At 35.7% G+C, this 18850-nt stretch overlaps 1 long non-coding RNA gene across 1 annotated transcript; it reads right to left on the bottom strand.

The window, feature by feature from the left end:
- Positions 1 to 7386: 7386 nt before the first annotated feature.
- Positions 7387 to 16377, bottom strand: LOC121384098. Its single transcript, XR_005959338.1, has 7 exons — positions 16161 to 16377; positions 11298 to 11488; positions 10653 to 10792; positions 10093 to 10230; positions 9026 to 9177; positions 8383 to 8501; positions 7387 to 7774 (listed from the first exon to the last, which is right to left on the bottom strand). It is a non-coding gene; the product is annotated as an uncharacterized LOC121384098 (long non-coding RNA).
- Positions 16378 to 18850: the final 2473 nt, after the last annotated feature.

Here is an 18850-nt window from a genome sequence, read left to right as displayed (position 1 = left end):
CACCCAGCTCTGAATATTGAAAGTTCAAAGTCGAAATTGAATTAATATATAAATGCTACCTTCCTCCGCCACAGTTGCTGATATCTTCCGGCTCCCATATAGTCTCAAAACAAAACAGGGCGCATATGTCTTACATACTTCACTCCCAAATCCGTACCTAGCTGCACAGTCTGTTTGGCAGGTTACTAAACCTTGCAGTTCAGTATTCACTTATGGTTTGTGATAGTCACCATGGCTCATATGTATTAGAAAGTAATGCGAGAACTAAATTCCTTGCATGGCGATCTTGGATTAAAATAATGATGCAATATCTCAGTTATCAAGAGGTTTTTATAAATGAATCCTTAGGTCCATAACATTCGATCACCATCATCAAAATATTTGTCAAGTTAATCTAAAATCATATCACTTGCACATTTCGTGTTCGGGCTGCTCTAGTGGCGGCCACCTTGGATTTACATTTTTGCAGAGACTTAATTAGATGAAGCAGATAAAAATTAATTTCTTAACACACAAAACACAATCAAAGACAGCAACAGTTTTCTCATATTTGATAAAATATTCTAGATTCTGCCAGTTGTGTACTTTGGCAGCCATCTTAAACGTCGTCTTGGATATTTCTAAATGGTGTCAAATGTGCCGAGTTGCATCCATCGGACCCTCAGTGAGCCCCTTCCAAAGAGGCAAAAACCACATAGAACAATTGTGGGTACGGTACCAAAGTGTACGGTTCAAGCAAATATGAAAACACACCATTCTAGACACCCCCCCCCCCCACACACACACACACACACACACACATACACAAACACACAGAGGCATACACACACACAGAGAGAGAGAGAGAGAGAGAGAGAGAGAGAGAGAGAGAGAGAGAGAGAGAGAGAGAGAGAGAGAGAGAGACACACACACACACACCGTACCCCACCCCCATAAATGTCGCTCATTGTAGTCTGAACCTTTTACATATATTTCTGCACACGCGCCTAACATTGTACACATGGGAGAAAATTTGAAAGCAAGCAATATCTTTTTAACCACACTTGTCCACATATTACATATATATAAACTAACTTTATTTTTTGCCAAAAAATATACATTATATATTTATATTATACACTTGGATTATTTGCTGTCTGACATATAGCTATTTTTATCATTAGTCAAGAGAGGACGATGATACCCACTTTCACCACATAAGCTACTCTTGCCAAAACTCCCAGCAAAGGACCGTTATACATGTATATCCATTTTCCTACAGACGACAATAGCAAAACGTTAAAAGTCTGGGGGTCTTAACGATACTATCATCGGCTATTGGATGTCAAACATTTGGTAATTCTGACATATAGTCTTAGCAAAGCTGGTTTAAGGATCCGCGGGGCCTGTAGCACAAATAATAGCAAGCCCTCCTTCCCAGGATATGTTTTGCAACTCCCTCGGGAAGAGGGGAAAAATTACCTGGGAAAATTAAACGTACACATCACCGCGGGGTACCCTGAAGTGCGGGGAACGTAACACGTACTACATGTGCTACTAGGATAAATCGGCTCTGTGTCTTAGAGAGGAAACCCGCTACAGTTTTCCAATAGTATCAAGGGATCTTTTATGCACCATCACAAAGACAATGATTTAGCTCTAATCGGTTCGTTCTCCATAATCCTCATGTGGTGCCTGAGGGATGAGAATGTGTTCATTTTCTGTTGTGTGTTCACCCTGGAGTTAAATTGTTCACTCTCTACTAATATATTATATCTTTATGTGAAAAAAATATCTTCTTGTATCAGATGCAGATCCAACCTCTTGATAATCGACGTTCTCCTAAAATCCAGTTTAGTACTGCGTCACGAACTTTATTTAGACAAAACCCGTTCGCGTGACAGACGTTTAAGCTACATCCCAGGATACCTGCATGTTGACCGTATGACAGTCTTTTTGTAAACCCGAAATACAAGTCTGCGGCTTCTCACTGTACGTTAACTACATGATGGTATGCCATAAAACGCATGCGCTGGTAATCCCAATATGTGCTTAATCAGCGCCGCTTTAACGTGCATCAGTGTTAAAAAAAAAAAAAAAAAAAAAAAAAAAAAAAAAATGTTTTATTTAACGACACACTCAACACATTTTATATACGGTTATATGGCGTCAGAAATTATGGTTAAGGACCACAAAGATATTGAGAGAGGAAACCCGCTGTCGCCACTTCATGGGCTACTCGTTTTCGATTAGCAGCAAGGGATCTTTTATATGCACCATCCCACAGACAGGGTAGTACATACCACGGCCTTTGATATACCAGTTGTGATGCACTGACTTGAGCGAGAAATAGCCCAACGGGCCCACCGACGGGGATCGATCCCAGACCGACCGCGCATCGAGCGATCGCTGTACCACTGGGCTACGTCCCGCCCCGCAGTGCAAAAGAGTCAGACGGTCATGTGTTGCCGTGACCCTGCTGTTGAAACACTGGGTACACTGATAGCTTGGTGAGGACATTAATCACTTTAGCTGAAAATGTTTTATTGTATAGGAGCGGCATTAAAGTCCAGGACGAATAAAGCACTTTCTATGAACAAATAGACTACAGACACAGGATTGGGATTCTATGGCTTAGTCGGATCTGTACCGGTGTGGTATGACATACGGCCCGGCGTGATATGCGGCGCGGTGCGTTTAACTGCGCATGCGCGAAATATGCGGGCCAAATCTCATCACCACCTGCATGACAAATGGACTGCCATGACATATGGCCCGTTTGTGGTTGTTCGGGAAGTGCATGTAAAATACTAAAATTATGAGATCATTCATGGTTACTGTGTGTGTGTGTGTGTGTGTGTGTGTGTGTGTGTGTGTGTGTGTGTGTGTGTGTGTGTGTGTGTGTGTGTGTGTGTGTGTGTGTGTATTAGTGATGGTATAAATTATTCAGAAAAATAAGACAAGAGGTTGAAGAGCTTAATAGACAGTTTTTCTCTTATGTGCCAAGTGCGAATATCAGTTGGTGGAACACCACTAAGCTTCGTTATTGTAAATAAATGTTTAACAGGTCAGGTCAGGTCATAGGGCTTTACGTGCACATTCAGAACAAGCTGTTGTAGCGCACACCTGTCCTGGTCCTGTCAAAATATCAAAATTCTCTCGTAATGTTTTGTTTCATTTAATTACTACTGCAGGCAAGGTATTGTCATACTAAATGAATCTACAAATGTCAAGCTTCGCTAACGCCGATGCATTCCACAGGACTTCACACTGTGTTAATTTATACACAGTGGTGATCCTGGATTGAATGGGTACTATACTACTAGCATCTGTGAAGGTGTGACTAGTGCTTATTTCTTATACCTTGTCACTGTTGGTTCACTGACTGACTGATACCCATTTTCAAAAAGGTTCAGGCAATTCACCATTTAAGATGGCAATTTTCAGTAAACATTTCAAATAAAAATTTCATGTCTGGATAAAATTAAAGTCGCCCCCACCCCCAATTTTTTTTTTTTTTTTTTAAAGAATAATCCCTGGAATTTTCAGATAATATAATATATGTAATGTTCACTTCACATGAAAATTGTGTGTAATCCCTGATATTTTCAGTTAAGCATAATACATGTGCCTGAAATTTTCAATAAAACATAATACCTGAAATTTAGTCAATTATATACATATTCCCAGTTTCATATATCACTGTATTGAGGTTGCCCACTGGTAAAGCCTGATGCATGGTCAATCTTGGATTGATCCATTTCAGTGGGTCATTGTGCTATTTTTTTTTTCAGGCTGTGGTATGTACTATCCTGTCTGGGATACTGCATATAATAGATCCCTTACTGCCAATAAGAAAGACTATTGTGTAGGTTTCTTCTCTTATTATCTGTGTGGTCCTCAACCATATACATGTACCTGACGCATTATAACCGTAGTTAAAAATATGAATGCGTAGTGCAATACAACATTCCTTCCTTCTCTCATTGTAATTGAATTCTCTCATCTTATTAGGAACCTGAATACAACTTCTTCCTTAAAAGTTACAATGTGTAATTAAGAAATAGGAATGTGTTATGACCGTAACAACATTGATAAAAAAATGTTTTTATCTGCTGCTAATAACTGTTATATTAGTAAGTATCTCATAAAGAAATACAAGTCCATTTTGAAGTAAAGATGGTTAGGTAAGTATACCTAGGCTTGTGTTTTTATAGAATCTAGGAAAAAAAATAACTGGTAAAAAAGTCAGAAAAAAAAAACCCAGGAAAAAAGTCACAACTTTTAATTAAAAATATATTAGGCAATGAAACAGTTTTTGTCAAAGTTCTTTGTTTTCAATGTTGGTGGTTCCAGCAGATGTTCCACCCAATGCCACAGAAATTCTGCCAGTTTTGCCGTCCATGAAGCCACAATAGGAAGCCATTGTTTTTAATCTACCCTAATCAGTAAGCTGGACCCAGGCATAATTAACTCTAATCAAGAGGTGTCCCTAATCACTGCCCTGCAGGATACGAAGCCTCTTTCTTTAACTGAACCTAATTGACCCAGCCACTCTACAAACCCACCCTATCAATAAGTTTAACATGTCCCCCCCACCCACCCTCCGCATACTTTCTTTTAATTTAGCCACATTCAATACTCTGCAAACTCGCATTTTGTTAGATAAAAATTGTGACTTTTTTCCCTGTGATTTTTTCTGTGACTTTTTTCCAGCCACCGTTTTGCTACTTCTATAGACCTATAGTTGGGTAAGCAGAGATTATCTGTGATCTGAATTTCAATAAAAGTTTACAGCAGCATAGCTCTCACACACTAAGTCCAGCAAGAAATCACAGCTGATGTCATTCCAAACTTTCAGACTAGCCTCGGTGGCGTCGTGGCAGGCCATCGGTCTACAGGCTGGTAGGTACTGGGTTCGGATCCCAGTCAAGGTATGGGATTTTTAATCCAGATACCGCCTCCAAACCCTGAGTGAGTGCTCCGCAAGGCTCAATGGGTCACAGGTGTAAACCACTTGCACCGACCAGTGATCCATAACTGGTTCAACAAAGGCCATGGTTTGTGCTATCCTGCCTGTGGGAAGCGCAAATAAAAGATCCCTTGCTGCTAATCGGAAGAGTAGCCCATGTAGTGGCGACAGCGGGTTTCCTCTCAAAATCTGTGTGGTCCTTAACCATGTCTGATACAATATAACCGTAAATAATATATGTTGAGTGCGTCGTTAAATAAAACATTTCTTTCTTTCTTTCTTTCCAAACTTTCAAGCCAAAACAAGAACTCTTGTTGAACATTATAATAATAGTTTATTGCATTCACAATATATATACATTTCACCGATAGCTTTGGGTGAGTAGAAAATGTCTTTAAATTAATTATATTAAACTTCTAAATATTTTACAAATCCATTTATTTTGTAACAAAATATCAATTATTACATTAAATTATTATGCCAAATAAAAATTGCCAATTGTTTTTAAAATTTGTATTTGACGAGTGCCAGAGCTAAATTTAAATAAAATGCAGTGGCATATGAATACAAAAATTGTACAAAAATTATCATGCATAAAATACATGTACTGAAAAGTTTGTTTGACTGGACATCTAAAAAGAAAATGGATAAAAAAATGTATATACTTAAACATTTTGAAATATCTGTTTACATGTATTAGTATGGTTAAACAATGGTTTTGAACATACTAGGATCTTGTAAAAAAAAAAAAAACTAAACCTGTGGAATATATATATTTTTCTCTCGTTTTGTCATAATAGAACAGATATTCATGTTCTGTCAGTACATATAGGTACATGTATATTTAACCTATTTTATTACTGCCACAGAGCTTTAGTTTGATTATTAGTGTTATCCACGACTTATAATATGGTCCGGACAAGGATTTACTATTATGTGCAGAAGTAGACTGAAAAGTAGGTCACAGTGACCTAGTAATAGTATGCAACACACCGCCATCCCAAGTTGTTCCTACATGTGAGGTTTGATGGTCCTGTATGCAAGATATGGTCCGGACAAGAAAAAGTTGACAGACAACGCCATACCATAATACTCATCATCGTAGGTGGGTGTATAAAAATGAAATTGTGAAATTAACACATCTGAATATAAACAAGGGCATAATTCAACACTAAAAAATGGGACCATTGAGCTATTACTCACTCCAACCAGTGCACCACGAATGCTGTGGTATGTGCTATCCTGTCTATGGGATGGTGCATATAAAAGATCCCTTGCTGCTAATCTGAAAGAGTAGCCCATGAAGTGGTGACAGCGGGTTTCCTCCCTAAATATCTGTGTGGTCCTTAACCATATGTCCGACGTCATATAACCGTAAATAAAATGTGTTGAGTGCATTGCTAAATGAACCATTTCCTTCCTTCAGGGCTTGTAGGATTTTTATAAAATCCACTAGCCACTAAATAACAGTAATAATCCGATATGTCACCTAAAGAGGGAGATAGAGCTTAAAAACACAAACATTGAGGAGCTGGTGTAGGGGCAGGATATTCATATTTACAAAATTGACTTTTCTGCAACATTTGACTTCACTAGCCGTCAGGCATTGCAATAGTAGTTATTTACTAGCCCAACTTTGAATAACACTAGCCATGGGAGTGGGGCTACCATAATCTACAAGTCCTGCTTCCTTCTTTCAACAATAAAAACATGCAATACTTTTCCCAAAACAGTAATATTTTAACCCACTCATAAGTCAACCCACTAAGTTACAAAATACTATTTTGATGATAAAATAGGTAAAAATATGTTATTAAAAATATAGTCTGAAATTCACGAAATGAGTCGGGCTTATGTCAGATGACCTATATATTTTGTTGGGTGACCAAAAATACAGAAATTAATCTAGTTAACAACCCTTGACAATGAACATAGTGATTGCAGAATAAATAGAGGTTATTACTAGAGTGTATTTTGGATTCGTCAATATCATATATTAGGAATAAAATTTGTATTATGCTCGCATAATACATTTTTATTCCTAATATATGATACTGAAGATATTGAAACACACGAGGGTCATAATCTCTTTATCATATAATCTCAAGCTTAATGCAACATATTTTTGTAAACTGTATACGCAACTTTAATTCCAGTCTGCCATTACTCGATATTCAAATGATGTAAGAATGTGATTCTGATTCAAATGACGTCATTTTGGATGTCCTTACACTAGTAGTGCTGAATATGAAATTGCTATTGAAATGTTTTTATTTGAATGCACACATCAATTATGGAGTGTCACAATTATGCATGCAGTGTCACCGTAGAACATTTGCCATGACCTCAATTAATCTAGTTTGAAAAATATCACATACTTTGATTACACTAGATGTGCTAGCTATTATATGATAATATATATATGAATATAAATAATTTTGTACATTTCTTACATAAATCTTCAAGTAATTGTGTATGCATTCAAATTAAAACTTAATATGACTATAGGAAAATAGCAATAAGAATTCAAAGTGCAAATTCAAGAAATGAGAATGTTTAGTTTTTGTAGTGCAATGGCAAACAAAGTCCACAGTACGGGTGCTTGTCTGTTATTATCATGCAAACAGAATGCTCCCACATCAAACATCCATCACAACCCTTCCATTCCAAGCATTTTAGTTGTGGACGCAAACACAGTTTGGAGTCGCAGTTGTCTGTGTTCCTGGCAGCTAGCAGTGTCTTCATCACATACTCCCGATAGTATGGAACGTGGTGCTGGCGCATGACTGTCGGGCAAACATCTTTTACAAGGCATTCAGCATTCTGTCAATAAAAATGATAGATGTACTTTTTCTATTCCACATAACCACATATGATGGAGTTTTATAATCATTCATTTTCATTTCAGCTTATTTAGTGCTTATATCCAATTAAGGTTCAAGCATTTTGTGTATAGCTTTATCATGTACTGTTACATATCAAGTTTGACTTTCATGGTGATTTTCCCATTTGACAGAGTTATGGCCCTTGAACTTAGGAGATAAGAAAATGTTTTGGGCCCAGTAATGGACATGTATTGCTTGCTTCATATTGTGGCTGTGGGGTTTTTATGATTAATAATGACTACATTATTACCAAGAAGCAAACTTTTTTACATCGGAGTATAATTTTAATTTAATTTTATGATAGTTGAAGAATGGTTGGGTTGGAGCAATTAGTTCTTAAGTTTATTTTTAATTTTTAATGTTAACATATATTCAGAAGTTACAATTATAATGACATCAATAATGTATGCAATTAATGTGACATCACAAAATGTGTTACAAATTATCATTACTTATTGCTTATACATATGAATGAATACACAACAATAATGCATTAATTTTTGTTGCCTAGGGGGAAAAAAATCAGGTGATGTTGAAATAACTGACCATGCATGTGAATATACCGCAACTGTTCCCATCCAATTGCTGGCTGCAGAGATATTGCACACTCTTCTAACTCAGCAAGACCCTCAGGTACATGTTTCTCGCGCTCTGCTATGTATTCACTGCAATCAAAGTTGGTACTTGTCAGTGTTTCAGCCAGAATTTTGACAGGGCAGGGAATTAGTTTAATTGTAGGACATGCATAATACAAACAGTCCATACTTATATAACTGGAGGCACAAATCATAATTTTCAATTTTGTTACTTTTTACAGACCATTTAACCTTTAAAAAATGTTTCTGAAACAAAATTTATTATTCATGATTGACAAAAAAGTAGTGTGTATAAGATTATGGTATTAAGGCACTAAATATAAAAATAATTAGGCCATAATTAATAATTGCAGAAGTTTGGATCACAGTAACTTTCACACTTAATGATGACCTAAGAATATATTATCAAAAGTTGATAAATTGGACCAATGAAAACACAGTACACATTTTGAGAGGTAAACAAGTTATGATTTTATCTCTTGCGCTGCTCGTCAGTGATAATCAGGGGCAGGCTTATGGTTACATTCAGTAATTACAAAATATTTGTAAATGTATTGCAACATTTACTTATAAGAATACTGTTAGTTACTCACATCCAGTAGTTGTAAAATCGCATGGCTCGTTCTGGTGATTTTAACGAGTCTAGACAAGCGACTGTACATTTTTTGGGCTCCATTGCCACCAGGAACCAGTGTGCAGCAGTACATACTGGCAGCAAAATTATATCATATGTTGCGAACCTCACCTGGAAATATTATGCATGCAGTCATTTTCATGTAATCATTTAAAACATCAGTGAATATTTTACACATTTGAAATTCTCATACAAGTGATGACAAGAAATATACAAGGACTTCATTTTCAAACTGCAATATATGCCAGTAATGGTGTACTGAACAACTCAGCAATACGGCAACAATTACCATCAAAATGTAATCTATGCTCATTAAACAGGATCTTAAAACTATGCTTCATGCAGCAAAACCACAATTTTCTCAAAAATTACAGTGGATATATCACATTTTGGAAAAGAACTCACATAATTCTGAATTTCCCACGTATCAAATTAATTTTGTTCAATACCAACGTGTTTAATATAACTAACTATAGTCCGTTGATCATATCCTCCAAAAATGTATTTTTGTAAATAATTTCAGTTTGGTTTGACAAGTAAAAGTGTTTTTAGAACTAACTATAAAAATACTATTTTGTTTGCAATTTAGAAAACAATCAGCTCAGAAAGAAATAACTTGTAGTAAATTATATTTCTTCTCTCCTTAACAGGACCTCAAACAATGGCATATTTCCCTAAAGATAGTAGTCTGGTCCGAACATCCCAACAGCAAATAGGATGGCTAAAAATCTCCCAGTGAGTCCTCTACTTCCTGTTCCGGTCACATCCTTCTTTCTCCTTTGGGGAATATGCCATTGTTTGAGGTCAGGTTAAGTATTCATAAAAGAGAAAACACTCCAGAGTATGTAAAAATGCGTTCTGTGGGAAGGACTATAGATGTTAAAAAAATGAAAGATATTCTTATAAGCATTGACAATCATATCAGGACTATTCTAATAAAACATTGTTTCCCCTGTGGATGCAATGATTGCAAAATCATATGGTTGCACTTTCATAATATTATAATTGTGAAATATTTATACATACCAATTTATAGATCCATTGACGTATGCCTTTACTCCCCTTCTCCCATTTGTCTGCCAAGAAGGATGACAAAACTAGAACTCTATTTTTCCTGTCCCAGTTGGCCGATCTCTGGAGCTTAGCCAGGAAACTGTTGACGATCTGTTTGAAGAAATCCACATCAGTTATTTGCAGTTATCAGGGTTTTTTTTTTTTTTTTTTTTTTTTTTTTTTGTAAACAGTTCGACACACTTTATTTTGGCAGCCCGTCTAAATTGCCTGGTACACCTTAACTCAAAATTATATAAAATTTCAAAACACAGCTGTGGTAATCGTAAAACCGAACACTATTTAATTATCAATTGAATATTGTGAAAAAGTTATACAAAGCTGATTGTTGGTTATATTAATTTAGACTTGGTCGGTTGACAAAATGATTTTGGGGTGATTTTTTTTTAAAACGTTAGGGTTGCACAATTTTTCTACTGACTGCTAGGTAATTGGAACCACAACTATTATTTTGTTTGACTACTAGAGTTAGTGGTATCACAAAAAGTAAAACAATTATGATTTAAGACACCTACTTGTTACCACCTGTTTTCTGAAAGGGGCCGATCAGGTCTATCCCTATTAAATCCCAAGGAGAATCGGTCTCGATTGGATGCAGAATTGGTGCTATTGTCTTTAGCCTTTCCTGGCGCTGACACTGGTCACATTCGTTGATCTGAAGGGTTAAACATTGTGAAACAGATTAATCACCATAGATGTACAGGCTCCCATTTATTATTAATGAAAATGCGAGAATCTGGATAACAGCATGTATTCATTTGCATTAGTACCAAACAATTATATTGGGTTCAAAACACAACACTATACATTTTTGCATGGATTAAAACTTAAGATTATCTCCAACTCTAAATTCAGCAAATGATTTTAGTGCATAATACATGTAAGATCCAAAATTCATTTTCTATACAATCATCTGGCAACATTATGATTTTCTAATAACACTTTTAGGGAACATAGTCAAATTAGCCAATTGCTAAAAACAATTATGAAGTGGCTACAACATTTAGATGTTAAATAATAATTTTATTTTTAAATTGGCCACTGTTTAATAATTTCAAGGAAATACCCCACATATCTCAAAATTCATTCTGGGGTGAGCCATGGATTCTGTACATTAATGTTCATAGAAAATATAGTATGGATGGGAAAAGTTAACTTACTCATTTCTCAACATCCTTTGCCATCCCCAGCCAGTAATAGGATTCCTGTATCTTGGCCAGCATTTTGTTTCTGCCCCAATGTCCACCAGTTCCTGGTTCATCATGGCAGTGCTTAAGGGCAGACACACGCTCTTCTCTGGAATGGCATACCAGCTGGTGTTTTCCCTTGGCTTCATAATAAAGATTGTCACCTGGAGAAAAAGAATGTTAATTATAATTTAATTAATGTTATTAAAAGATGGGGACATTATATCATGGCTCTGAAAACACCCCATGATAAATGGCCTTGAATGGGTTAAATACATCAGACTATATACTGAGCTATGTCATGTCACATAGGTCAAATTTTGCTGTTTCTTTTTACTATTAACACTATGTTATATGCATAATTAGTATTATAAAACAGGGTATAAATCATGGTCCTACTAACAGCACGATACATGGCCTGCAGGGGTGGAAATATTACATTAAGATGTAAGTACAAGTAGATTTAGTAAACAAGTATTCCACATAATTAAATGTCTCTTGTATTCAGTGTCACTGATACTTGCATCCATATTTTTTTTTTAATTCAATTAAAAATGATTAATTTAAAAACACCTTTAACGATCACACTAAATTTAAATCAAGATCCCTGATTTTTTGCAATCAGCAAACTAGATTCAGAACACCTTTGCTGATTACACTTTTCCGGTCTGATTCGATTAAAAATAAATAAATAATAATAATAATAAAAAGTTCCTACCTACCTACAGTATGTTATAAACTTATTACATGGATATATAGTATTATAAAGCAGAGGGCCATATGTCATGGTACTGCACAGCACCATGACAAATGGCCTGCATGGATGAAATATAGATCTGCATATACGTACAAGTAATTTAAGTTATTTTATTACTATAATAAGAAGCCATGTCATGTCATGTCTAGTTCAAATTACATTATACATGTTTCTTCTTGTTATTATAAGTATGTTATAAACTTATTACATGGATATATAGTAATATAAAGCAGAGGGCCATATGTCATGGTACTGCACAGCACCATTACAAATAGCCTGCATGGATGAAATATAGATCTGCATATACGTACAAGTAATTTAAGTTATTTTATTATCATCAGGCTTTTAAAAAAAATGTTTCTCCAGTTTCCTGATCTACCCTAATTTTATATAGTGACCCTGAAATGTTTTGAAGCAATAAAAAAAAAAATGGCCTGAAAGGATCCCTTATTTTTTGCCATCAGCAAACTAGATTCAGAACACCTTTGCTGATTACACTTTTCCGGTCTGATTCGATTAAAAATAAATAAATAATAATAATAATAAAAAGTTCCTACCTACCTACAGTATGTTATAAACTTATTACATGGATATATAGTATTATAAAGCAGAGGGCCATATGTCATGGTACTGCACAGCACCATGACAAATGGCCTGCATGGATGAAATATAGATCTGCATATACGTACAAGTAATTTAAGTTATTTTATTACTATAATAAGAAGCCATGTCATGTCATGTCTAGTTCAAATTACATTATACATGTTTCTTCTTGTTATTATAAGTATGTTATAAACTTATTACATGGATATATAGTAATATAAAGCAGAGGGCCATATGTCATGGTACTGCACAGCACCATGACAAATGGCCTGCATGGATGAAATATAGATCTGCATATACGTACAAGTAATTTAAGTTATTTTATTACTATAATAAGAAGCCATGTCATGTCATGTCTAGTTCAAATTACATTATACATGTTTCTTCTTGTTATTATAAGTATGTTATAAACTTATTACATGGATATATAGTAATATAAAGCAGAGGGCCATATGTCATGGTACTGCACAGCACCATGACAAATGGCCTGCATGGATGAAATATAGATCTGCATATACGTACAAGTAATTTAAGTTATTTTATTATCATCAGGCTTTTAAAAAAAAATGTTTCTCCAGTTTCCTGATCTACCCTAATTTTATGTAGTGACCCTGAAATGTTTTGAAGCAATAAAAAAAAAAAAAAGGATCCCTTATTTTTTGCCATCAGCAAACTAGATTCAGAACACCTTTGCTGATTACACTTTTCCGGTCTGATTCGATTAAAAATAAATAAATAATAATAATAATAAAAAGTTCCTACCTACCTACAGTATGTTATAAACTTATTACATGGATATATAGTATTATAAAGCAGAGGGCCATATGTCATGGTACTGCACAGCACCATGACAAATGGCCTGCATGGATGAAATATAGATCTGCATATACGTACAAGTAATTTAAGTTATTTTATTACTATAATAAGAAGCCATGTCATGTCATGTCTAGTTCAAATTACATTATACATGTTTCTTCTTGTTATTATAAGTATGTTATAAACTTATTACATGGATATATAGTAATATAAAGCAGAGGGCCATATGTCATGGTACTGCACAGCACCATGACAAATGGCCTGCATGGATGAAATATAGATCTGCATATACGTACAAGTAATTTAAGTTATTTTATTACTATAATAAGAAGCCATGTCATGTCATGTCTAGTTCAAATTACATTATACATGTTTCTTCTTGTTATTATAAGTATGTTATAAACTTATTACATGGATATATAGTAATATAAAGCAGAGGGCCATATGTCATGGTACTGCACAGCACCATGACAAATGGCCTGCATGGATGAAATATAGATCTGCATATACGTACAAGTAATTTAAGTTATTTTATTATCATCAGGCTTTTAAAAAAAAATGTTTCTCCAGTTTCCTGATATACCCTAATTTTATGTAGTGACCCTGACATTTTTTGAAGCAATAAAAAAAAAAAAAAAAAAAAAAAAAAAAAGATCCCTGATTTTTTGCAATCAGCAAACTAGATTCAGAACACCTTTGCTGATTACACTTTTCCGGTCTGATTCGATTAAAAATAAATAAATAATAATAATAATAAAAAGTTCCTACCTACCTACAGTATGTTATAAACTTATTACATGGATATATAGTATTATAAAGCAGAGGGCCATATGTCATGGTACTGCACAGCACCATGACAAATGGCCTGCATGGATGAAATATAGATCTGCATATACATACAAGTAATTTAAGTTATTTTATTACTATAATAAGAAGCCATGTCATGTCATGTCTAGTTCAAATTACATTATACATGTTTCTTCTTGTTATTATAAGTATGTTATAAACTTATTACATGGATATATAGTAATATAAAGCAGAGGGCCATATGTCATGGTACTGCACAGCACCATTACAAATAGCCTGCATGGATGAAATATAGATCTGCATATACGTACAAGTAATTTAAGTTATTTTATTATCATCAGGCTTTTAAAAAAAAATGTTTCTCCAGTTTCCTGATCTACCCTAATTTTATGTAGTGACCCTGAAATGTTTTGAAGCAATAAAAAAAAAAAAAAGGATCCCTTATTTTTTGCAATCAGCAAACTAGATTCAGAACACCTTTGCTGATTACACTTTTCCGGTCTGATTCGATTAAAAATAAATAAATAATAATAATAATAAAAAGTTCCTACCTACCTACAGTATGTTATAAACTTATTACATGGATATATAGTATTATAAAGCAGAGGGCCATATGTCATGGTACTGCACAGCACCATGACAAATGGCCTGCATGGATGAAATATAGATCTGCATATACGTACAAGTAATTTAAGTTATTTTTTTTACTATAATAAGAAGCCATGTCATGTCATGTCTAGTTCAAATTACATTATACATGTTTCTTCTTGTTATTATAAGTATGTTATAAACTTATTACATGGATATATAGTAATATAAAGCAGAGGGCCATATGTCATGGTACTGCACAGCACCATGACAAATGGCCTGCATGGATGAAATATAGATCTGCATATACGTACAAGTAATTTAAGTTATTTTATTACTATAATAAGAAGCCATGTCATGTCATGTCTAGTTCAAATTACATTATACATGTTTCTTCTTGTTATTATAAGTATGTTATAAACTTATTACATGGATATATAGTAATATAAAGCAGAGGGCCATATGTCATGGTACTGCACAGCACCATGACAAATGGCCTGCATGGATGAAATATAGATCTGCATATACGTACAAGTAATTTAAGTTATTTTATTATCATCAGGCTTTTAAAAACAAATGTTTCTCCAGTTTCCTGATATACCCTAATTTTATGTAGTGACCCTGACATTTTTTGAAGCAATAAAAAAAAGAAAAAAGATCCCTGATTTTTTGCAATCAGCAAACTAGATTCAGAACACCTTTGCTGATTACACTTTTCCGGTCTGATTCGATTAAAAATAAATAAATAATAATAATAATAAAAAGTTCCTACCTACCTACAGTATGTTATAAACTTATTACATGGATATATAGTATTATAAAGCAGAGGGCCATATGTCATGGTACTGCACAGCACCATGACAAATGGCCTGCATGGATGAAATATAGATCTGCATATACGTACAAGTAATTTAAGTTATTTTATTACTATAATAAGAAGCCATGTCATGTCATGTCTAGTTCAAATTACATTATACATGTTTCTTCTTGTTATTATAAGTATGTTATAAACTTATTACATGGATATATAGTATTATAAAGCAGAGGGCCATATGTCATGGTCCTGCACAGCACCATGACAAATGGCCTGCATGGATGAAATATAGATCTGCATATACGTACAAGTAATTTAAGTTATTTTATTATCATCAGGCTTTTAAAATATTATAACAGGATACTGATATCCTACAAGCAGATCTAACAAATTATATTTAGGAATTGTAGCTGATAGATAAATATGATTTGAGGAATAATCAAAAACATACCTTTAATGGAATATTTTTTAACGGCCTTTCTGATTCCACTTTGGTGACCGACAGTTACATCTGGGTGATGTTTTCCTTCCTTCAAGTAATAAAAAATATACAGTGACCGATTGTCAGCATTGGAATGTGGCGGTGGTGTTTCTACCTGTAGTGACATAATTGAGAATTTTTTTTTTATATAGCACGTGTGTGACAGAATACTTGCATAAAAATATATAGAGGGACTGGACTGGCAACTCATTTTACGTGCCCCTATCCACTAGGGTTCAGGCACGCCCACCCCGGATTCAGCCTCTGACTTCGCCAGTGACCGACTCCGGGGGGGGGGGGGGGGGGGGGGGGGGGAAGTGTGTGAGAAAAATGCAGGTGGTAATTTTTAATAGTGTGGTATGACCACTTAAAAACGGGATCGAAAAACTAAAGCAATTTGGGGTCTATCATTACGTATATTATATATTATATTAATATAATAGCACCATAATTTAAAAAAACCTATATCATTCTATTGTTTTATAATGTAATTAGTAGGTGCAAAAATATAAATAGATTTTCAGTCGGGCAGTTCGAAAGTAATATATACTATAATTATTTAATTAATAATATTATTTATATATATATTATTTTTTTATATATTTAAAATTAGCCCTGGAGAATACAGGATTCGCAAAGGGGGGAACCCAGCGCCACCGACCAATCCGGCGCTCCAACAGGCGGGAGGCCCAATCCGGTCAGTCCGGATTTCCATGGGGGGGGGCGTTCCGGGGGGGGGGGGGAGGCCTCCTAACAGGCATCCCTATCGGTCCAAACCGCCAACGCCCTATCGCACCCAAATAAGCACCCTACCACGGCGTCCCCCCCCATCCCCCCCCCCCCCCCCCCCCCAGGTTATCCATAGAACACGGGTGGGCCATAATTAGATGAAATGAATGGTATGAAGATGATGATATATGAAAAAAACCCGCGAGCCGCCGTCTGGTGTAGTGGTGAAACGTATATGCTGTCGTTGTTGATGTTGATTAGCAGGTAGATTGATCCAGTTCTTGGGGTGAGGTGTCCTCGCCGTTCTCCTCAAGCATTCGTGAGCTCTACACCCGAAGGGGTGCGTCACCTAAACGGATGACAGATGTCATTGCTATATAATCCTCGGTGTCACCCAAGAAACCACTTATTCGTTAAGTGGGTGGCACCGAGTACCGGTCAGGTTTTTTTGTTTGTATATATACAATATTGACCGATCAAATTAATACCGTTTAAAACCTGTTTGATTTTTAAAAAGAAGCGGGTACATGTAAGTTAAAATAATACTAAATTAAAATGCTAAGAGGGAGGATTTTAACAACTAAATACTAGATTTATTATAACAATGAATTAAAAATATAATCAATATACCATAAATAATTAAAAACTAAAACACATTCACACCCAGCCATATATTCCGCCTGTGGCGGGCGGCACAGACACTGCCAGGTGTATGCGCCGCCAAGTCACGGCGAAAAAACAAACATTCATGCAACCACTCTCACACTAGGTTAAGATTATCATTTTCTTGGCCGGCTAAAAGCACGGACCAAATAGAAGACATTTATTAAGGGACCGGGTTCTAATTGGTCAGAACCCGAACCCACCCAGCCAATCGCCCCAGCACCCAATAGATATTCATTCAAGTAAATATAACAGTAAAAGGTAGACGTACTAGCAGAGGCCAGCAGGAAAAGAAAGAAAATGGGGAGAAAGATTCCATATAATTAAGATGGAAGAAGTAATAAGGTGTGCCGCGCAGGATGATGTCCCAAGGCCACACACGACAAGACCCGGCTCTCCGGATATCACCGAATGGGCCCCCGGGAACACTCGTGAGCGGCAGTCGTCAATTAAGACAGAAGAAAGAATACACAGTGTGTGTTAGAAGTGAACCGGATCGATATTCGACACTCAGTATGGAAGGGTGCGTTGCGATTGGCTGAATCTCGATCCCTAGTCGGAGCCGTTTAAGATAAAAAGAAAAGAAGCCAGTGTTAAAGAAACAACAGGCGGACGTTAAGCAGCTGCGATTGGCTAGATTTCGATTCCTTCTCTGGAAAAAAAAGAAAGAAAGGAATGTGGATGTTACAACTCTCCATTGTTATTGTTATTGTAAAAAATTTACATGCTTATATGCCACTAGAGCTTCAAGCATGTCTGCCCCGGGGCCGAGTCCTGGATAGCCAGGGGTCTGCTCCGGGCCAGAAAATTAATGGGCAATTTTGATATTTATTCAAAATATAAAATATTTATGGGGACACTTTACAAAAAATAAATAAATTTTATTTGGTGTATATCCAAAACTTTAGTATAATTATATATAATATAAAATAAAACCTACTAATTAAACACCAATTTTTGAGCGGGCAGCCAAAATATTATCTCAAACTCTAGGTCATTAATTATTTAAGCCCTGTCTGGGGAGGATTGGTGATTGGATAGACCAGGGGTCACAAAAAAATACTCATTTAATTTTAATTTATAATATTCACCATAGGAGTGCCGAAGTTATTGGTAACTAAAGTGTGGCCGGATGGGGGGGGGGGGGGGGGGGGGGGGAAGGGACAACCAATATCCCAAAACGTATGGGAAGGGGAAGGCGGGGAGGGGGCCAGCCCCCAGACACACCTATCTATCCCTACCACCTAAACCGCCTACGCCTAGGCGCC

The sequence above is a fragment of the Gigantopelta aegis genome, chromosome 10 (genome assembly GCF_016097555.1).
Source record: "Gigantopelta aegis isolate Gae_Host chromosome 10, Gae_host_genome, whole genome shotgun sequence".
NCBI lineage: Eukaryota > Metazoa > Mollusca > Gastropoda > Neomphalida > Peltospiridae > Gigantopelta > Gigantopelta aegis.
The sequence above is the reverse complement of the archived record's forward strand: the minus strand, read 5'-3'. Positions and strand labels throughout refer to the sequence as shown.